Source organism: Oreochromis niloticus, linkage group LG13 (assembly GCF_001858045.2).
Source record: "Oreochromis niloticus isolate F11D_XX linkage group LG13, O_niloticus_UMD_NMBU, whole genome shotgun sequence".
NCBI lineage: Eukaryota > Metazoa > Chordata > Actinopteri > Cichliformes > Cichlidae > Oreochromis > Oreochromis niloticus.
In genome coordinates, this window is record NC_031978.2 from 14,070,667 (window position 1) to 14,089,982 (window position 19,316).

The following is a 19,316-nucleotide window of genomic DNA, read 5'->3' on the forward strand; positions in this document are numbered from 1 at the left end:
AAAACATCGAGGAATATTTCACTATTGTCACCGCTCATGACCCACTGGTTATACTGATACATGCGCTGAATGAAGCGCAGTTGTGATCAATGGCTCATATCTCCAGCGATTAATCAGAGCCATATGGTGCTACTGTATTAAATAGGTGTAAAAACACAGCGATCATTTTAAAGTTATTTTGTGAAGAGGTTTTTTGGTTTTTTTTTTGCTGGCCTAGCAAAAGGCCAGCAACAATAAAAGCAAGGCCACACAGAATTAGGAGACAAAGAGTTGTTTATTGAATCCAAATAGGCAAATTATTAAACATAAGTTTGAGGAGGAACCAGTACTGTTTGCGGTGAATGGGAAAGGGCAGATGTGGTGTTCTTGTGTTTTGTACTGGGCTTCAGATAACACACAGAATCAGGTAGGCTGGGGAGGATGCAGTTAGCTCTGGGGGAAAGGTGCGGATGGCCCATTAGGGGACTCCTTTACGCTCTACAGGCCCAGCCCAGATGTTGCAGGTTCGAGCAAATGGGCCTCGCAGCTATTTTGTCTCACTCAGATGAATGCTGACCTATTTGTTGAAGCACACTTTATGGTAGCAAAGAAAGAGTTGCTCAATACTTTTTCATCTGCAAATTGCTTAAAAGGTTGTTTCATAGTGATTTGTCAGTTAAGTAAAAAAAAAAGTAACCTCAGTCAGTTCTTCTTAAAAGCATCCTGGCATCCTTGTACCTCGTCTTATTTCTTCCTGTCTAAAATTTTGAAATCAGTGTTCCTGTTTAAACGCTCTGAGAAGGAACCTGGAAATAACTGTGAAATAGCTTTTACACACCACGTCTCAGGATACGTGCAGGGGAGTCTGTTCTGCACTAATCCTATTAAAATTCTCTTGTAGTACAGTACGTTCACCCTAAGTCTTCCAGCCATGTCACTTTTCATTTGATTGTCACCGAGCTTCGTGGGGATTTGTGCAATCAATACTGGGCTCTAACACAATGCCATGTTCATTAGACAAACTCTGAGCAGATTCTTTTCTCACTTACCCCGAAGAACTCCTTCGCCTACATCAGAAACACCATTGATATATTGTACTAAAGCCGTCTTCATCCTCGGAAGAACAATTCTAATCTCAATCACACGCACACACACAGACACACACAGACACACACACAGACACACACAAATCCCTTGAAAACTCCAGCTTCATCAGATCACAGAAGATCAGCTTTTTATCAATGGAATAATGCCCTTCATTTTCTTCATCATGGCTTTCTCCTCTAGATTTGTCGCTTAAGTATTTCTACATCTTGAGATGGTTAGACCAGTGTAGTCGTAGCGCTGTCTGCACTTACTGTGTTGTATGCAATTAATAATTCAAACTGCCTACTTTGTAGGAACAGTAAATTTGGCAGTATATCGAATTTTCACAGTTCTATTTGTGCACAATGGTGAAACGTAGGAGCATCATCCTAACACAATGACCGCTATCAGTTTTTGTCAGCATCCACACTAAATGAAAAATTTCATTTAACCGATAGCATGTTTCCCCAAAGCTTATTTTGCCGAGGTTATTCATCAGAAATAGTGCACACAGCAGCTGTTATCAGGTTGTGCAAACAAATTAAATCTTGTATGTGGTCTTAAAAAAAAGGGGAAAAAGGTGCTGTTCTGGTGCCTGCTGAGCTTGTTTTTAAGTTCTTTCTTTAGGTACTTTCTTTATGATTTTTGGCTATTTTATTAAGCTTACATTCTCATGTACCACATTATCTGCTCACAAATAAAAATGCAAGCTGATTTTTTCATGGATTTTTATCATAATTATGTTATATCATCCATTCTTGCTTCTCAAAGGATTTTCATTAGGAACGGGGCAGGAGGGTGAGCAGATGTGGTTTCCTCCAATTTTTGCATCAGTTTTAAACTCCACAAAATGCTGCCTCTGAACTTAATCCAGCCAGAGATTATGTCTGCCAGTCACATATCTGGGAAAAAACGATTTAATAAACACAATTTCTAGGTGGTTGAAGTGTAAGGAAGGAGGGAGTTATCCAGGCAAGAGTGACTTTTATTGATAACAAAAGTCATCCTGAATATTCAAATGTATTATAAGTCTTATTCTTTGTAACATTTCTTAAACGTTGATAAACACAAATGATCAGGAAGGATCGGGAAAGCATTTGTCTGGAGACAAAATGTGTCTTGATTTTCTGATTAAACCTGAAGAGGAAGCAGCTGTGAACTTCATTTCACAATACTTTGCCTGATTTTGCAATTATGCCTGAATAAATGCAGCGTTGGACAGAGCAGCATTAGTCCATGCTGGGATTAAGGAGTTGTGAGAAGCGCTTGCTCTAATGAAGCGTCAAAGACAGAAATCTCAAGTTTTTCATCAGATGAAAGTTGCCAATTAAATAATAATAAAAGATAATTTTATGTGAGACTTCACATGATGAAATGATTACTGACTGTAAAAAACAAAGAGTACCGCTTCATAAAGCACCAGGTAGAGAAGAGATAGAAGTCCCTGCCAAAAGTTTTTACTTAACAATTCACCTCATGAAACGTAGCTGACATTATTAAGGCTTTTAAACACATTAGATTTACACAGATGAGGAAAGAAAAAAAACAGCACATCTATAATGAAAAGAGTAGGTACCCATGATTCCATATTAAGGACTTTTATGTCTGATTTGCTTGTTCACAGACTGAACAAAAGGCTTAATGTGCACGTTTCAGTTAAACATCAGTTGCAAATGAACTTAAATGCCTCTCAGATGTATCCTGTACGGCACACCAAGCCAACTTCCCCTTTCATAGTGAACCACTGTTTACTTTGAATTAGAAGAGTGGCATTACTTTATTTCTAAATCAGCATAATTAAATCAAGAGTTACTAATTCAATAATTCTAGTTCCTATTTCTCTTACTTACTGTTTTATTTGATGATCCTTTTTTGTTGTGCTTTAGTTTCTGCCATTTCTCATGAATTTTATGTGCCACCTGTCTTCTGTCACCTCAGTACTCAGCTGTTGTTCACCATTCAGCTGCCTGTTTTTGTTTGTTCTTGTGGTCAAGCATTGCAGCTGAATTCAAGTTATTGTTCCTTATGTTTTGTCTCTAGTTTGATCTTCTCCTTGTGTAATTGTATTTTATTGTGTTTCAACTTGCCTTCCCAATGTATGATTTTCTGCTTTAGTTTTATGGACACTACCTTCTTGTCAGCAACTTTCCTATATTGTTTGCTTTACGTTTTGACCTCCTGTGTATGCATTCCAGACTGAACTTTTTCATTTTTTATTTTTTTCTTTCACTTGGGTCCACTCTTTTCATGTCTTAATAATAAGTATGTGTGCTGAATGTGTTGTATTTAGCATGAAGAGCTGCAGAAGAATATCATTAAAGATTAGATTTTTTGTTGTTAATGATTAGCAGAAAGTGTCACCATTGCTAAATCACAATGAACTGTATTGCATGACCACAAAGAATGACTTCTGGAACAATTGTGTTTGGAAAGGCAAGAACAAAGTGAAGATGTTTGTCCATAATGCACAGCACCATGCAAAAAACACAACAGATCAACATGAATGCTAAGCATGGTGGTGGAGGGGTAATGATTTGGGTTTGCTTTGCAGCCATAGTACCTTGGCACCTTGTAGTCATTGAGTTGACCATTAAACTCCTCTGGATACCAAAGAATTCTAGAGTCAAATCTAGGCAATCTATCTGACAGTTGTAGCTTAGATGAAATTGGGTCATGCAACAACACAATCATCCCAAGTACATCAGCAAATCTACATCAGAATGGTTGAAAAAGAAAAGAATCAAGGAATTGCAACGGTCCAATCAAAGACTGAAGTGGTGTAGTGGGGCCTTCAGACTACTATGCTTAAAGCAATGCCTGCAAACCTGAACTGAAGCAACACTACAAAGAAGAGAGGGCTAAAATTCCTCAACAACGATGTGAGAGACTGATGAAGTCATAAAGTGATTACTTCAAGTTATTGCTGATAAAGTTGAGTCTCCAAGGTACTGAATCATGGGGTGTATGTGATTTTTCACAGGACTAGTTAGAGTCCGGTGAAAACTCTTTTTCTCATGGCTGCAGTACTTCAGGAGGTTTACAACTACTCGGCTACTAAAACGATTCTTTCTTTGTTCTTTATATCTTTTACACTTATTATTTGACTCCTTCCCATAAACAGGGTGAAACCAGTAGGGGTATGATGTTAGATGAGTGAGCCACAGAGGGCACGTGAGCATTTAATGGCGGTCCAAGGGTGCGCTATATCCACTATATAAGCGCTCCTCATATCAGGACTGAAACCAGTTTAGGACAAAATCAATGTCTGCTGACCAGACTGTTTTGCTGTTATGGCTGATTGCAGCAGCCTCCACTGCAAATAATATTGTTCCATAGTTAGTGCTCATTTTATTGTCTTCCATGATGAGCTCAGTCTCTGCGCTATGATGTGGTTCAGCTGAAGAATATAACCTGATCAAGTTTATTTATTTATTTATTTATGCATGTGCAGTATTTGTACAGTTGGAATGTCACATGCTTTTTCCAAGGCAATGCAATTCAATTAGTTTTTTTTTTTAATCATACTGCTATAATATGTGGAGTTTTCATTATGGTGGCTGTTTGTGTATAACATTTACATTTGTGTGTGTGTGTGTGTGTGTAGTAAGAAAAAGCCCCATATCAAAGTTGGAAATTTCAAAGACTCTAGTGCATCATATATGCACTTTGACCCATGGCTGTTTGAGATGAGTTACTTTAGACACACAGTTTGCTTCAGTCCACTTTTCCTTGGAAACACATTTAAACAAGTTATATCAGCTCTATAGTTGGTAGATGACTACTGGGAATTATGTAACAACATCTACAGTTATTTGAGGAGGCACTGAAGATAAAGGAAAAAGTAGTAGTTTTGTAATTTTTTAGCACTTTACTGCTGAATCACAGCATAACTATGCACTTTATTATTATAGGTAATTGTTAGCTTCTTTTTATAGGTTTGGTACTATATACATATATATATATATATATATATATATATATATATATATACATACATATATATATATATTAAAAAGTACAGTGTTTTTGCGCTGCTATGAGGTTGACACAAAAAATAAATATACAGCGCAACATATAATTGGAAGCATTTATGAAAGCAGTTGACAAGCTTGCACGGACATGATTAAGATCCAAGACACAATTCTCGTACTGGTCCTAAAGTGGAACCAGTTTGTGGCTCCTATTGCCACTCTTATTATTGGGATGGGATCAATGTGAGTTTTTTTATTTCAGTTTTTTTTATTTTATAAAGGCAGAAGAATGCTTTGCTCCTCTTTCTTTATGACATACTATCAGAATGCCGTACCACTAGAGAAGCCATCTGTGTATGGATTGATTATTTCAGCCCCAGAGATAATGAGTGTCGATTGAGAACCCAACGGAGAAGCAGTTGCTTTCCAAAAATCAACAATCTGTTTGGCTCTCTGTCTCCCTCTAGCAAAATATTGATCGTAGCAACTGTGTCTGTGCTGTTGTACCCCACAAAACCCCTGCTACCATTTGTCACCATCCCCCTGGAAAGCTGTGTGTGTTGTGTGTCTTTGTACATGTAGCTGGTCATTTACGCAAAATTACTTTCCCTGACTAAATTACTTTACCCATCCAGGTCCGTAGCATATTTGCCAGTACAACTCCTCCATGATTGTGTGTAATAGATTAACCTCCTCTCACTGCACTGTAGTAAATGCATTTCCACAGGATCCCCCAACAGGGCAAAGCAATAACAAAAATAATTCTGTATCATAAGTTGATTCATAATTGTTGTGATGCAGTATTGATAAAAGAATTTACGTTAGTATAATCACTTCAACAGAAATCAGAAAACTACCCAATATATGATCAGTTTTATGAAAAGAAAAAGAAAAAACAGAGAAGAAAAAGATTTGTATGCATTACGTTTTAAAGAGTGGATTTGCAGGCATACAATGGTGCAGCTTGGTTAAAAGATGCCATTTGCCAAGCCCATTTTTTGTAGACATTCTTTGTCTTACAATGAGTTATAGTATCTGAAAGTGGTTTACAAGATTAATACTTGGACGGCAGCTTTGAGAAAGATTTTGTGAGCAGGTTTAACACACTGCTGCACCCCCCCCCAACTCTAATACAAAAAGCTGATGTGTGAGAAAACTAGTGTACATGTTATCCATTTGCTCTCCATTGAACAACATTCCTGACAAAAGAAAGAACCCGGCGGGGAGGAGATATGGCAGGTTGCTGCACTGACCTGACAGCTTTGGCAGATATGACCTAATGAACTTTCAAGGAGAGAAATGTGAAAGAAACTACAAACAACACAAATGCAATTTAAAAATACACTTTTTGTAGGCTATATGGCTTTTACATTACATCGATGTGATTTCTCCCCAGCCTTCTACCAGGAAGTCACGTTGAACACAGTAATACGTATGACAGCTTACAGTAGCATTACATTTTGATTCTATTGCCACTTCTTCTACAGATATTTCTAATCTGTACCGTGTACCATTCAATATTATTCTATTCTTATAACTAGTGCTCTGGTAATTGCTTTAACTTACCAGATTAGACATGGTGCACCTCCTCTCCTCTGCAGTCAGACTGAGCATCTGTTGTTAACACAGATAAGAAGCGTGGCATTGTGAGCGGCTGACAGGATTGGCTGTCATTCCAACTCAAAGCACATGGCATGTACTGTGCGTGTTTGAATTGGCTCAATGGAGGCTTGCTTCCTCACCTGTGACAGTCGCGCCTACTGCATGAGGGAGGGAGACTCGGCGCATACATGCATTCAGAATCACGCCAAGCCTGATTGTTGGTGTCCTACCCTATGAAAATGAATCTATAAAGCTTTGTATTAGATGATTGCGGTGTACTCATTTTTAAAGAAATGCAGTAGTACAATGACGAGCCGCTTTGTCAATAACAATTTCAATATAGGGTGGGTTTGCATTGTAAAAGAATAATTTATCAGAACTTTGCGAAGTAAATGTGAGCGTTATGTTCTTTAAAAGGTTTATATATTTGGCAAACAATAGCAAAGCATCAGTGATTTCTGGTGTCTTGGATGATAAAATGTCTCCGATTTATACTAAAAAGATTAAGCACCAATAAATGCGAAATACATGACACAATGGAAGGACATTATTGTTGCTTTGCTCATGGTGATATTCTTACATTATGTTCAGCAGTCAGTGCCAGGCTGACAGCTCTTCCAAAAAAATGCCAATACAAAAAGCGAGTGCATGTGCATGCCGGTGCCAAGACGGCCCGGTCCTCTGTATTCGTTGTTCTATTAACAGAAAATGTGCATGAATTGCAATGTTTGATAAAAGCAGAAACGGGCCAAAAAAATGCTTGTGCCTAAAATGTGGAACCTCACCTAGTATTAATCACATATTTCCATGGGCCAGGGCCAAACCACATTTCACTGAAGTCTCACCTGACGTTTTTGCTATACCCTGTTAACTACTGAAATGACAAACAAACGCAACTGTAAGCATAACCTCAGTGGCAGAAGTAATTACACCCAAGGTATAAGGGAGGGAGGAGAGCTCATAATCAGTTTGTCAGCTCTAATAAGATCTCGCTCCCACTGAGAAGAAGTAATCTACTGGAAGCTGATTTGACTGATGAACCTCCAAACAAACCACCAAGCCAGAGAATTTATCTTATTATACAGTGCATTATTTCAACGTTATTATGATGATCACAGGGGTTACAGCCTGTAATAATTCAGGCAGTTCATATGGTAATATTACACTATATTATTTTATACATGCAACCATTTAGTGCTAAAATTAAGTAGATTACAAAGAGTCCTGTAACAGTAACTTTGTTGTCAGGGTTGTTAGGGTCAGTGGGAATGTCTATAGTTTCATTGGCCACTTTATAGGTATACCGTTTCAATCGCTAATGCTACAGTCACACAATAGATAAGACTAAAGCATGACCAAAATTTTCGCAACAAATAAGTTGCCATGTCATTATAAAACCACCAATCTTGTCTAGTTGAAAAGAGAATGCAATTGTATTTTTACTCTGACTGACTAAGCCATAATGCAAACATCTAATCAGCCAATCACATTGCAAATGCATCAGACTGAACGGTGATTTAAGTGGCTTTAAAAGGGACATGTTGGTTGGTTTCAGACAGGCTGGTCTGAGTGTTTCAGAAACTGCTGATCTACTGGGATTTTTCCATCTTAACGTCTTTGGGGTTTACAGAAACTGGTCCAAAAAATGAGCAGCGGTCCTCTGGGTGAAAATGCCTTGTTGATTTCAGAGTTTGGAGGAGAATGGCTGGACTTGTTCGAGCTAACAGGAAGGCAACTCAAATAACTAATCATTACAACAAAGTGTGCATAAGAGCTTCTCTGAATGAACCTTGAAGAAGATGGGCTGCAGCAGTGGCCCCCAGCCCCTGGGCCACGTACTGGTACCGGTCCGTGAGTCGTTTGGTACTGGGCCACGAGAGTTGAGGCTCGGGTGTGAAATGTATCGTTTTCAGGGTTTTTATTGGTCTTTAGTGTTATTTTTTTTAATCGTTTTTATCATTAACTCGGTTTCCCTGGGTCTTTTCCTGTGTGTTATGAATAAATCTTCAGATTTTTTTGGACCGGTACTGGTTTCTTTTGTTGTATTTATCCGTGACACCTTAAAGGCCGGCCCATGATATTGTTGTCGGACATACACCAGTCGTTCAACCGGGCCTTGTAAGGTTGACGAAGAGAAGGTGCATTAAAGGATAAAGCTGTGGAATTCCCAGTAGCAGTATGATTGGGTATTCTTCCAACTATCCTGCTAAGTGTTTCTACCGCTCCTCTAAACCACTGAGTACAACCCAGCATTACAACAGCTAACCTGAGTATTGTCGCTGACAATGCACCTCCCTTTATGACCACAGTGTACCTATCTTCAGATGGCTGCGAGCAGCACCATAGGATACTCAAAGCTCAAATCATCTCAAATTGGTCTCTTGAACATGACGATGAGTTTACTGTACTTGAATGGCCTCAATGTAATTGGACACACTTTTGGAGTGTGGTGGAAAAGCAGATCATGTATGTGCAACTCGCAAATCTTCAGCAGCTGTGTGATGCTATCATGTAAATGAGGACCAAAATCTCTGAGGAATGTTTCCAGCACCTTGTTGAATCTATGCCACAAATGATTAAGGCAGTTCAGAAGGCAAAAGGGGTCCAACTCGGTACTGGCAAAGTGTCATCTAATAAAGTCTATAATTAATTCATTGTCATAAAAAAGGTTAATCTTTAGTGTTTTAAGAGTGACCTGCCATGACATTTATGAAGATGTCAAAGACTGACTTTGAGAGTAAGGGCCAGATGATATGATATTTTAAAAAAAAGCTCCCTGTTTCCTCTTTAATACTCGCAATGTTGGTAAAACACTGTTCTATATTATGGTTATAATGGGGCCCTGCGTATCATAATTACTTAAATGATAATACAGAGACCACTGCAAGGGTTTGCACAAAATTAAGAGCTAGCTGAATGTGCAGTGTAACATGATAAACATGCAGTAAAGGGACCATCTGTGCATATGGTGGGAAATTACATTATAGCTCCATCTCTAAAATGGTGATTGAATAGAAGAGCGCAATACAAAGACAGACAGTGGCAGGTAAACGTCCCCAGTGGACACTGTGTTTTATAGGATGATTCTAAAGCTTTACTTTTCTACTCATTTAGAAGGATTCGATTTTTTTCATTTCAGTTGATTCAACTCTTGTGCACGCACAATCTAACAGGCCTTTTCACCGAGACACTGATCCAAGTGAATGGGACTTGTTAGAGTGAGAATGTCATGTGGCAAATTGTGACAATTGTTTTGCACAGGGCACCGTTGCCCCTGTCCTGGCAGTGTTACACAGGACAGCCATCTGCATCCCACATGTCAGAGAGCAGCAGCCAACATGGTGACAGATAATTGGTGAGGGAAGAGGGCTGGAGTGAGAGCCAGGGTCTAAACCTTCTGAAATCAATTTGCACAAACTAAACTAACAAAACAGTCAGATTTTGTGTGCATGTGCACTCTCCTGCAGATGCAGAGTATGAGCACATTACCATTTACATACCCACCGTGTACTCTATAGTGTAAAGAACCCTTCAGATAGATTCAAAGACTGTGAAGGTCTCTGAGTTATTCATGCCTCGAGGGCGCTATCATTGTAATATATTTCACTGCACCATCTGCTTATATTTAACATTACTCATGTGATGTGATGACAAATGTCAATACGTAAAAAGAAACAAGCCATAGATGTAACGGTGGTGTTACCTTGCACAGTCTGCAATCACATTTGTACTAAAGTGCAGTGCACAATGCCGTTGCATTTAATTAAGCATTTGCATAGAGTATGTGTTCTGTGCTGGCCCAGAATAACAAACCATAACGATAAATAATAGATTACCCATGTTGTGTTAAAACTGACTCATGTCTTCTTTCGAGGTACTTTTTAAGCAACGAAACGTTTTTTTAGTTGACATTTTTTGTTGTTGCGTTTGTTGTTGATGGAATATTTTCCACCTTTTTAAAAAAGAAGATCCAGACAAACACACACAAACACGAGCGTGCACTCCAAACTGATACAAACTGAATGACAGACAATCTGTCAAAACTTTCATACGTCTCATTTGTCTGGGAATTAAAGCACGAAGACAGCTGAGGAATCTCAGACAGCAATCTATTCCTTAGACAATATGCTTCCACTACTTGTATGAGCCAAATGATTATTTAGCGCCTGCTGTCAGCACAGAAAGTATGAATAAATTCATGCGAGTGCTTTGGACTGCATGAGGTGCTAGAATTAACTTGCACACTGTCCATGCATGCATTTGAGATTATTGAATCACAGATGAGAATCATGTTCTCTATTTCATCTTCCAATTACAAGTGGAAACTCATCTTGTATATTTTTTTATTTGCTGTTGTTATTTTTGATCAACAATTTTTTCTTTGCCTAGACAACAAATAATTTGTTTTATTTATTAAATTATTTTATGATTTGAAGCTGTAATTTCAAGATTCTACTTCCTGCATCTTTTTCCATTTTTTCACTGAGTAGCCATTAGTGTTGTTTGCTTTTTGCCAGCATTGCCAGTCTTATGTTGAAATGACAGTATCTGGGGTCCAGTGGTCCTCTTGAGGGTATGATGTCTTCCAGGTATCAGTGATGACAGGCAGAGCTGTGATACATCCCAGACAACAAACTTTCATCATCCAGCAGCTCAGGGCTGCTTTCACCCTATAAGCAATACCTGGAAGTCAATAATTGTAACAGTGCAGGCAAGGGTTGAAAGATTCAGAAAAATGAATATTCACTTTATCCCCTAATCTGCTTTTTAATTTTTTATTCTTTTTTATTTCCTGTATTTCCTCTCTGGCAGGAAATACAGAAAACCGCACAGTTTAGTAGAAAAGCAAAAGCTGTTAGCAAGTCAGGGGATTATCATTTGTGACGGTGTCACTAAATTTAGAAAGACGCAATCCTGGTTTCAGATGTAATCTTTTGCTGTGCTGAAACCCACAGACCAGATGACACTGAATGCATTGTAATGAGGTGATATGTATATAGTGTGTAGGAAAAACAATCAGGATGAATAGATATTTCTCAAAGTGAGAGATAACCTTGAATGCATTTTCTTTTTAAGGTCATTTAAAGGCATTTCACTCTAATAGCTCTATATATGGAACCCTTCACTGCGCTGCTTGTGATTTTTCTGTTTATGCTGCAGGAACTATGTACTCTTCTGAAAGTCAGCCAAAAATCTTGTTGTGTGATGTTCCCTTTATCACAACTTGCAGCCATTTGATAGAACAAATGCAAAGCACAAAGAGAAAGAACCGTACTCTTCACATTGTGGATTATAATCAACACTATACAGTGACTTCTGGATGCATAAATCTTATACTGCTGGGGTATATTCAAGGGCAACCATTAAGACTGCAGTTATCTGTTATGGCATTCCTGATTGTCTGGTAGATACATTTCTTAGGCTGTATATAAAAACTCAGAATTTTTACCCATTCAGCCTTTAAACGAGAAAACACAAAATCTGCATGATTTTTTTTTTAGCATTTCAAATTTCTGCATTTACAAGAGGTTTATGATTTTTGATAATTCCCACCATCATGAGCAAGTTTACAAAACAATATGATAAGTATGCTGACAACCTTATACCATCTTTACCACACCTCAGTGCACCCTTGTGAAAAAGTATTACACTCATAATACTTGGGATAGCGCATACGTTTCCAAGGGGGGAAAAAAGACAAGGAATGCTACTGTCACTGTCATGAAGAGAAAAAAAACTTCCTTATCTACTTAAAATGTGTCATGAGGTGACCAAATACTTGAATGTTTAGGGCACATACCACATGCCAGTGGGCCAAGTCATAGCTTGCTTGCTTGAATTCCTGTCTCTCTTCCTGTTTTCTCTTTGTCTCTTTTCACTCCAACTACAACAACAGAGCCCCAAAACACAACAAAATGAGCTTTAGGTACTTCTTTTCTAACAACCTGACTTTTATATTTTTTGCTTGTAGCGACAGTTAATGTGGGTAATAATTACAAACTGTAACTGGACACTGGAAAAAATGGTTTTGCTGACAGGTGACAACTAATCATGGTAAACGGTAAATGTAGATAGTAAATGGACTGGTTCTTACAGAGTGATTTTCTACTCTACTTGAGTGGTTTATTCAATATGCCTCATTCACCCATTAACACAAGTAGTTTTTCTACACCAAAGTACTTTCTATCTAACATTCTCACACATTTATATTCCAATGAACATATCAAACGGTAACGTGGGATTCTGTACCTTTTAAGGATACATAGGCATGCAGACTGGAGACTCGAGCAGCAAGGAATCGAACAACCTTCTGACCTATAGCCATCCCCATGTGACGTTAAAAGTCTTGCATTCTGGACATGTTACTGTCATGTTGACAATGTAGGATCAAATGATATGACACTAGTCACATAGGCCTAGATACTGGTATATGACCAGTCAACCACTGGTCATGAGGAGAAAAATGAGTATTCCCCAACCAGTTGCAAGTAGTTGCTGGAGCTTGATGGTGTGGTTGCTGCGAAAATGATCGCTAAAGTCCTAGTCAGACATGGTGACAGGTTGACCAGTGACCCTCCAGGCGACCACCTGTCGTTAACGAAAATGGATATTTCACAACCAGTTGACAAAAACCTCCTTGGCATTACTTTGACTGCTAACATATAGCTACAGTCGTAGTTTGGCCTGAAGTGACAGACTTGACAAACACTGGCCAGCAAGCTGTAGTGAAACACTGAAATACGGAACATAAACTGGAAATGGAAACTGTTTGCTACTGCAAAAAATTGAAAAATTGTCTGCAGGACTGAAACTTTTACTTTGAAGGTGAATATTCTCTATTTCTGGTTTGTGTCAGTTAACGAGTGTTTGCAAAAAAATATGATAAATTACATGCAACCATGACAATCTTCCAGCGACCAAAGCAATCACTTAGAGATCTTTTGGTTCTGGACCTTCTTTTTAACTTGTTTCCAGTGTGAGTAAGAAACCTCAAGGAAGCACTGCAAACTTGTTGATTCCCTAGCAACCAGTGGTTGCATTACATCCAATATGGTCGCTAACTCTCAAGCAATGTGCACACAACGCCACATACTGTAAGAAATCTCAATACAGCCATTAACCTCTCTGAAATGTATCTGAGGCAGATTATTTAGTTACAACTTTTGTAATTATTAATTTAGTGGTAACTTCAAACTCTCAAAATATCTCTAGGTTTTAGTGTATTTAAATCATGTCTTTTGAGGCATCACTTTACACTTCCTTGTCAAAGAAATAGAAGCGGCAGGCCCAACCTTAGTAGCTGCTTCCAGTAGTGCCCTCAGCTCTGAGCTCTTTGACAGCTGTGCTGAAATATGGATGTAGTTCAAGAGAAACATAAAGAGAAGGCATTCATTGTCTATCCCAACATCAGTTCAATACTAATTCAGTCAGAGGCAGAAGGGGATCCTACTATATTGCAGAATAGATACCACACACACACACTAAGCTCATCCTCTAGCTTTGACTAATGACCTACCCTTTGCTGTGGCCATTCAGACGGTTGCAGCATATGGATGAGAAAGGTTCACTGGGGATTGTATTTGTGTGTGTGTGTGTGTGTGTGTGTGTGCGCGCGCGTGTGTGTGTGCGCGTGCATTCCTGTTTACATGTGTGTCTTGACATTCTTTCACCATATGGTAAGAACTATATCTAGCCACGGCTTTCTGTCTCTTTTGACATGTGCTATATGTTAGAGGAATGACCAGGAACAGAATGGGTTCTGTACTTGCCTTATGTCACACTTTCTGGAAATACATTAGAGTGGATTAAAGGGGAGACTGAGACTGATAAATTGTCTGTCATAATTTGTCATGACTCATTCTTCAACAAAGTTCAGAGTTTTTACAACTTACAAAGATTCTCAATGCATAAAAATACCATTTTAAATCTCTTATAACAAGATTTCATAAACAACGTTATGATATTTAAAATATTTTATACAACATGACAGGTGTCATGGTCCAGCAGTCCTCACCGCTCAACCTGCCCGTTGTGTTCGAGTGCGGTGTTTTGTGTTTGTTTCTACTCCCCTCCCGTCTCTCTATCGCTGTTGTGTTTGTTTTGTGCGGGACGTTCATATCCCTGGATGTTTTGGCGGCGAGTATTGTTCGACCTGGAAGTGTCCGCTCGCTGGAGTCAGCCACACCTGCCGCTCGTCTGCCATCTGATGGAGCTGATTACCATCATCGGCAGCATCCCTACTTAACCGTGGGGTTGAGCTTCAGTCGACGCTGGATTGTTGAGTTGAATTCGTTGGTACGGCCACGGATTGCTTTGAGAAAACATTGTTTATTAGAGAATTGCTTAGTCATCACTTTTGTGTTTTTCTTCACTAGGAATCAGGAGTGGAGTTGTTTTCATGGGAGCGGAGCCACTGTTAGGAATTGGAGTTGCTGTTTTACGATTCACAACACGGACATGAGCACCGTGGGATTTGGGAGAAATTGCCACGGCAGCCACAGTGCCAGGACTTGCATTTTACACTGTTTTACACCGTAAATAAATTCACGGTCTTTTCTTGGAGGAGTTCTGTGTTTACCTCTGATCTGACAGAAAGATCCACCCAGTGATAGACCCAGAGGACTCGAGCCCTGTTCAGCGTGAGTTATTGCTACAGGTGGATTTGTTAAAACGCTACGAGAATATGTTGCAGCACATCACTAAGGAACAGATTGCGCTGCTCCAGGTGGTCACTGACCCTAAAGGTATGTTTCAACCTCAATGCGGTGGAGCAGAAAGTGTTTCATCTTCTCTGCCTTCGCTAAGTGTTGCTCCCTCCTTCTCCTCCACCTCAACCTCAGGAGCACCCACTACCGGTGCCGGAGAAATTCTCAGGGGAATTGGATAAGAGCGGAGATTTTCTAAGGCAATGTGCTCTGGTCTTCAGGCAGCAGAATCGAGCTTATGCCACAGATTACGCAAAGATTTCCTTTATGGTTGAGCTGCTGATGGGGCAAGCGCTGAAATCATGAATTTCAAGATCCTGAAATTTCCTATCACGTTTTTCTGTCTTAGTTTCACTGTGTTTTCGATAAAGGTTCCTGCCCTGACATGACCGTGCATCGGATGTTCACCCTCAAGCAAGGGAAGAGAACTGTGGCGGATTTCTCTGTAGATTTCTGGATTTTAACCGAGGAGACCGGCTGGGAGGAAAAAGCGCTCTGTGGAGAATTTTTGAACAGCCTGAATGAGCAAATAAAATGTGAGTTGGCCACAAAAGAATTGCCAAAGACTTTAGATGCTCTTATTTATATTTATGTTAGGTTGGATGACCTTCTGCACGAGTATGGGAAACGGACCAGTGACCCTCGGTGGGCTGACAGAGAATCGAGCTCTTGGATGGGGTTTCAGTTTGCAGAATGGCATGTGGTAGAACACAAGCAACCTGACGATGAGGAACAGCCCATGCACCTGGGCTATGCCAAGCTCACCCTCTCTGATCGGAGAAGGAGGCATGTGGCAGGTAAGTGTTTTGCCTGTGGGAAGAAGGGACATTTTGCAGATGCCAGTCCTTCCCAGCTAAAAGATGCTGCCTGTCAGTAGCGGTAGGGATACTGACGGGCGCGACTACGAAAAGGGCTTTCAACATTCATCTGGGTCAGTTTGGTATCTTGTAATGCCTCTCGGTCTCACCAACGCTCCCGCTGTTTTTCAGGCCAAGGTGGGAGATTTCATTAACCACTTTGTGTTTGTCTACCTGGATGACATTCTCATTTTCTCCAAGAATCAAGCAGATCATGTGAAACAGGTCCGGCTCGTCCTGCAATGACTGCTCGAGAGTCGTCTGTTCGTGAAAGGAGAAAAACATGAATTCGATGTGCAGACAGTGTCCTTCCTGGGGTTCATTGTGGAAAAGGGGCGGCTGCAGGCAGATCCGGCCAAGGTCAAGGCCATGGTGGAGTGGCCCAAGCCCAAGACCCGGAAGGAACTACAGAGGTTCCTGGGATTTGTGAATTTCTACCTGCGATTCATAAGAGACTACTGCAAAGTGCTAATCTCTTCAGTCATCTTACTTCTTCTAAAGTGTCGTTTCACTGGTCTTCCTCTGCTCAACAGGCCTTTGACCGTCTCAAGCAGCTGTTCTCCTCCACACCTATTCTGGTCCAAGCAGGCCTCAACTGACCCTTTGTGGTGGAGGTGGATGCCTCCGACTAAGGCGTGGGAGCCATCCTGTCTCAACAAGTAGGAAGTAAATTACATCCCTGTGGCTTTTTCTCCGGTTGTTTCACACAGGCTGAGCAGAATTATGATGTGGGCGATTGCGAGCTATTGGCCATAAAACTGGCCCTGAAGGAATGGTGGCATTGGTGGAGGGCATTGAGCACCTGGTCTTGATCTGGACGGATCATAAGAATCTGGCCGTACCTGAAGGCGGCTAAGCACCCGGCAAGCCAGGTGGGCGTTGTTTTTCACCAAATTTAACCTCACCATTACCTACAGGCCCGGATCAGGGAACATGAAGCCGGACGCGCTGTCCCAATTCGCCCACATCAGGAGTCATTGGAGTAGGAAAAGCCCATTCTGCCTTATACATGCATCGTGGGTTCCCTGACCTGGGAGATAGAGAGGCTGACCCGGGAGGCGCAGCAGCATGAACCTGATCCGGGGTCTAGTCCCACCGACCGGTTGTACGTTCCCACAGAAGTCTGGGGTAAGGTCTTTCACCCGGGTAAGAACCGCACAATCCAATTCTTCCAACATCTGTTTTGGTGGCTGTCACTGGTTAAAGATGCTCAAGAATATGTAGTGACCCGCTTGGTTTGTGCTCAGAACAAGGTGCCGAACACCCTGCTGGTGGGCCTGCTCTGACCACTGCCTACCCCCAAGATGCCGTGGTCACACATTGCTCTGGACTTCGTCACAGGCCTGCCACCTTCTTCAGGTAACACCTCCATCCTCACCATAACTGATCAGTTTTCCAAGGCGGCCTACTTTGTTGCTTTGCCTAAGCTACCTGCAGCCTTGGAAACGGCTAAATTACTCACCAATCATATGTTCCATTTGCATGGTATCCCATAGGATATTGTTTGGGACCAGGGTCCCCAGTTCACTTCTCGGGTGTGCAAGGAGTTTTGTTTAGAACCGGGGGCCCAAGTCAGTTTGTCTTCTGGTTTCCACCCTCACCCCAATGACCAGGCGGAGAGGGTTAATCAGGAGCTGGAAGCTGTCCTCTGTTGCCTTTTGAGGAATCCCTGGGATACCAACCTCCTCTTCTGTCCATCAGGGAGGGAGAACTGGCGTACCCTCCGTGCAGCATCATATGCATTGCTGCCATCGCGTGTGGCAGACCACAAGGGCTGCTTACCTCAGGTTAGTGGAACAAAACAAGCGTCTTGCTGATTGACGTCGTGTTCTGGCCCCAGCCTACCAAGTTAGCCAGAAGTTTTGACTTCCCTCCAGGTATATTCCACTGTGGATGGATTTTCAAAAAACTGGCACCTCGATTGATTGGCCTGTTTGAAATACAATCTATAATCAACCCAGTAACTGTTCAACTGAATCTTTCTCGCAACATGAAGGTTCACAATGTGTTTCATGTTTCTCAGGTGAAGCTTGTCAGGACCAGCTTCACCTGAGAAGCTCCGCTCCCAATTCTTTATTCTACGTTTGGGTCCGCTCATTACCTCTGACCTGACAAAAAGGGATCAACACCTGTGATTCAACAGTTCAACCCTGCAGTAGTTTATCATGTTTTACAGTTCAAAATAATTCATATTTATGCAACAGTGGGCATTGCAGTGGGCAATGCCCACTGTTGCAGTGGGCAGTCTGACTAATTAAGAAAGTGTTAGCCAGTAAGTTTTTGTTGAAAATTTCAAATTTGCATTTTTAAACATGGTAACATTTAAGATTTACAGAAAAAAATGTCTATTCAACATGACCCAATGAGAAACTGGACTCATACCTGAGCACAGGAACCCAAAGTGATCAAGTCCGAAGGCTGTTTTCCCATTGGACTGGAAAGCTTTTGGCAACAACAGCTATGGCCATCTGGTGGCCTATGGATAAAATACCAGTTTAAAGCACTTCCACAATGGCTGCATTTTTCCAACTCAGAAGCTATGCCAATGTTTTATACTATACTTGAAATAAGCCATTTTTGTCTCTCCCTTCTTCCTTGTAGTAGTAGTAGTAAACATGAGAGTTTGAATAGTGTGCACTGCAGGAGAAAATATTTAATAGTAACACATAGCAAACAAGGCCAGGACACTTTTAATGTTGGTTTGTTCACACCACTGGTTATCAGATAGTTAGAATTAGCACCACAAATGCCACTGATGATGCTTCTTACTCTTAGTGGCTGGAAATCTGTTGGTGCTCCCTCCACTTTGGCAAAGGAGAGCAAACCAAGAGAATGAACGTTTATAATGAGATACAGGTTTTTTTTATTTATATTCAATGGGGACTACACTCTATGGGTAGTCATTGTGCACTTCATTTAGCCATGCATTTCATATGCCAGTTAGTCTTGTTTCTAATGCACATGTACATAAAAATCAATATGTGAGAATGTGATCATGAAACCAAACTGTGCTCTCTATGATTTTTTGTTTTTTACAGTTGTTCACACAAAATTCTTAAATGCGCCTATTTAAAGTGATATAATTACTCATTTATAAATATGCAAAGTCATGAGAT